The following is a 4,571-nucleotide window of genomic DNA, read 5'->3' as shown; positions in this document are numbered from 1 at the left end:
AACAGGAAGTCGGACATTTTGAACATTTTGAATTAATTGTCATCATTATGGCGAAATTTATGCCATTTCTTCAGCCGCTTCAGAGCCCGAACCGTAACGCGCACCCAGATGTGTTATACATCAAAATGTGCGTCTCCATCCTGCGACGACGCACTTTACTTTTCTCTTTCAAAAGCGTTACAGTGGCGACGCTAGACGCCAAAAAGCGCACCCCCCTTCATCTGATTGGTCCATATTCGATAGTTCCCCAAAAGTCACCAAATTTTGCATGCAAGCCAGGCCTGGCGATAAATTTGATGGTTTGCATTAATGGGCGTTGCCTAACGGCTCAACAGCGCCCCCCAGAATACTTTTCTCTGCCATAACCTTTGAATGGTTTGACATAAAGATTCGTGGGTGGTGTCATCGGACTCGGTATTGAGTACTTGACCTTCATTGGCATGAATTAGCCCCGCCCCTTCTTCTGATTGGTCGATATGTGATACTTCTGATTTTCTGCAATAACTTTTGAATGGTTTGACACAGGAAGTCGTGGGTGGTGTCATTTCTGATATGCTTATGGGGGGCGGTGGCCGTGAGTGCGAGGGCCCGTTCATCGCTGCTTGCAGCTTTAATTTTCTAATTGTATTCTGTATTTTTTTTTACCTGCATTGGGAATACTGATGCAAATAAGCTTGCTAGCAATAATCAAGCATGTTTACATCTGTTGTTTGAAGATGTCCATTCACATGCACTGTCCCTGTCAAATTAACAAATAAATGAAATAAAATAATTGGCCTGCACCCTGAACAGGTTAGGGTTAGAACTCCGATTCAACCTCCAGACTTCATATGCAAGCATTTATGTCTCCACATAACCATTTGAATTCCTGTCAGAGTGACTCAGTTTCAGGTTTGAGTCAACACACTGAACCCTCAGAAATGTGCTGCAGAACAAACAGGAAACCACAAAGAGAAGTGCAGCTACTGATATAATGCAGCAAAGCCTTGCAGCATTCGTCCTCTGGAGCCTCAGGGGTTTTCTGAAGAGCCCTTGTAGCCAAAACCAAGAAATGGAATGATCAAACCCACAGATCAGCTCACTGTAATTAATGATCTGATGATGTGTCAGAAAACATGAACTGCATATGTTTCGTTTTTTTTCCATTTCATGACATTATATCCGACTAGGGTTGTCACCTTTCAGAAATAGAAATAAGGGACGTCCCGATTTCAACGATTTTTGTGAGCGCCAAAAAAAAGGGACATCCCCAAAACGTCTAAAATGCATAGAAATGTATACATTTTATGAAAAAACAAAATGCTTTACAGTACTAGCATTGAACTTTCATGACTGTACAGACAGCCTGAACCTGAGCATGGTCATCGTAAATTAAACAAAGTCTGCCTGCATTGGGCAGTTAAACAGAACCGCACCTAAATTAAATGACAAAATGACAAAAGACAAGCAGCTCCTTGTCTTTCAGAACTGTGGTGTGGAACTCCGAACAGATCTGCTCAAAGTTCAGTGATGAGAAGCTCCACTGAACTATTTGTTATAATTTTGATTATTTAATTCTTTATTTATTTCATAAAATATTCAAATTTTTTGAGATTTTTTATTTGGGGTTTCAATAAGCTGGCGGCCATAATCATCAAAATTATAACAAATAAAGGCTTGAAATATCTCACTTTGCATGTAGTGGGAAATAATATATTTGTTTCACCTTTAGTTGAATTTACTGAAACAAATTAAGTTTAGCAATATATTCTAATTTTCCGACCTTCACCTGTATATTATGACCAATAAATAAGAGCATAATATATGTCCCATATCACACCATATCAAGCTCAGGGGATGTTTCAGGTATGAAGAACTGTGCAACAGATGTCTGGCTCCTCTGGGATGTTATATTACGTTTGTTGAGGTTCCTGCAGCATGCTGTCTGACACACCTCCGGGAGACCTCTGTTTCTTCTTTAGGACGAGCTGGGGTGTCTGGAGCCTCTTTAAACATCTTGACTTGACTTTTTTTTTTTTTTTTTTTAAATCCGCGCGTGCCGGTGCCGTGAGCAGCAGTGAGAGGTAAAGGCTGATTTATGGTTCTGCGTTAGACCAACGCAGAGCCCACGCCGTAGGGTACGCGGTAACGCACACCGTACGTTGTGCGTCGCTGCGTACCCTACGGCGTGGGCTCTGCGTCGATTTAACGCGGAACCATAATTTAGGCTTAACTAGGCAACGGAGCGCAAAGGGACGGGCCGTCTGCAGGACAGGCAGAGAGCGCACCAACACATGTTGCTGTCTTTAATATATCCTGTCCTTTATTTTGTTCATTATTGTTAGTTTGTTGTTCATGTGTGTGCGAGTGTGTGTGCGTGTGTGACAGACGTGCATGGGATAATTGTGAAATACGGAATCAACTTTTAATTGCCAATTACGTAACAATTCCGTATTTCAAGGGACGGTTGGCAAGCCTACCCCATCATACTCGGGTCAGCTACCCCACCAGGACCAGCATCAATGCGGCTAACCGCTACCTCGCCGTGCTCGGGTCAGCGTCAACGCTGCTAACTGCTACCCCACCAGGACCAGCATCAACGCGGCTAACCGCTACCCCGCCGTGCTCAGCTTAGCGCCGACGGTGCTAACCGCTACCCTGCCGTGCTCGGGTCAGCAGCAACGCTGCTAACCGCTACCCCATCATACTCGGGTCAGCAGCAACGCTGCTAACCGCTACCTCGCCGTGCTCGGGTCAGCGTCAACGCTGCTAACCGCTACCCCGGCGTGCTCGGGTCAGCAGCAACGCTGCTAACCGCTACCCCGGCGTGCTCGGGTCAGCAGCAACGCTGCTAACCGCTACCCCGGCGTGCTCGGGTCAGCAGCAACGCTGCTAACCGCTACCCCGGCGTGCTCGGGTCAGCAGCAACGCTGCTAACCGCTACCTGCCATGCTAGCGTGGATGTGGGACAGTGAATCTTGTATCTGATCATGAATGTGTTCATGGTGACACAACCAGAGTGGAAACAAAGGAAACCACACTGTGACGCTCAGGTGTGTCTGTGTGTGCGTGATCCACAAATACATGACAACCCACTTCCACTCCACCTGTTTTCCATTGGTTTATATCTTTAATACAACACAGAACTAGTTCACAGACAGTTCCCTGGTGGAAGCACTCATCAAGCTTTTCCTGTGTAAAGATATCAGTTAGTGACATGAGTAAATGATGGTTCAGCTCCTCAACATCACTGTGGTGGAAACGGTGTCACATCAGCAGAGCTGACGCCCAAACTGAAGATCCTTGCAAAATTGCAACACAGAGAAAGTGCATTTTAATCAAACTAAATGCAGCCAACAGGAACTTTTTTTAAATGAATCGTTCTTCAGAACAAACACAACAAATGTTATCGTTTGATTCTTAGTTTGATCTTCTCTAAAGAATGACCAACTGCTGAATAAAATGAAACCTGGAAACCTGGAAACAAAGATCTACCGATGAGCACACACACACACACACACACACACACACACACACACACACACACACACACACACACACACACACACACACACACACACACACACACACACACACACACACATATACACACACACACACACACACACACACACACACACACACACACACACACACACACACACACATACACACACACACACACACACACACACACACACACACACACACACACACACACAAACACACAAAACAGCTTTTTATTATCAAATAATAAAAGTCTTTAAATTCCCCATTTGTTTAAACACAAACGCAAAAGATTCCAAGTATGTATGTTTGTTTCCGGTAGTTTAACTTCCGGTCCCCCCCCTATCCAATCAGAACCTTCCCAACCCCCAGACCTGAAGAGGAATTGGAGAAAGACCATCAAATGTGTTTTCCATGTAAACCTCAATTCTGAATTACCATGTAAACTCAAAGGAAAATAGTTTAATTCGGAATAATTTAATTCTGAATAATTAATTCAGAATTAAAAACCATCATGTAACCGTGGCCAATGACTCTCCGACGTGAGGAGCAACAAAAACCCGGCCAGCGTTGAAGGCAGCTGGGGCTGGAGTCCTGCTGACGGTGCACATGTACAGTAGGTGCAGACTAGTGTGCAAGCAGGAAACAAGGAGCACGAGATACTGACGAGCTGTGAAGGGACGCAGGTGTCTCCTGGATGGAAAGATTCAACAAAAGAAGACAAACTCCAAATCGAGGCCACAAAAACCAACCACGCGCACACATCCTTTTCTTTCTCAACAGGAAATTGAAACACTGCAGGGAGGCAGGTGTTGGGTGACCAGCTGCTGCTCGCTAACATTTATTCATACATTCTCCCATTCAAGAGTGGACTGTAAAAACAACAATAACCCTAAATATACGCATGAAGAATGTGAAACCGGTTTAAATTCTCAGAATGAAGCAATGACCCAGTTCAGGCTTCATCCAGTGATATCATCTGTCGGTGAAGACAGTGTTCTTTTGGTTTTCCTTAGACTGCTTCTGCCTTTTGATTCCATTTTTGCTGAATAAATGATAATTGACTGTGTTTTGTTTGTCTGAGG

This window comes from Cololabis saira, chromosome 10 (genome assembly GCF_033807715.1).
Source record: "Cololabis saira isolate AMF1-May2022 chromosome 10, fColSai1.1, whole genome shotgun sequence".
NCBI lineage: Eukaryota > Metazoa > Chordata > Actinopteri > Beloniformes > Belonidae > Cololabis > Cololabis saira.
Note: the sequence above shows the minus strand (reverse complement) of the source record.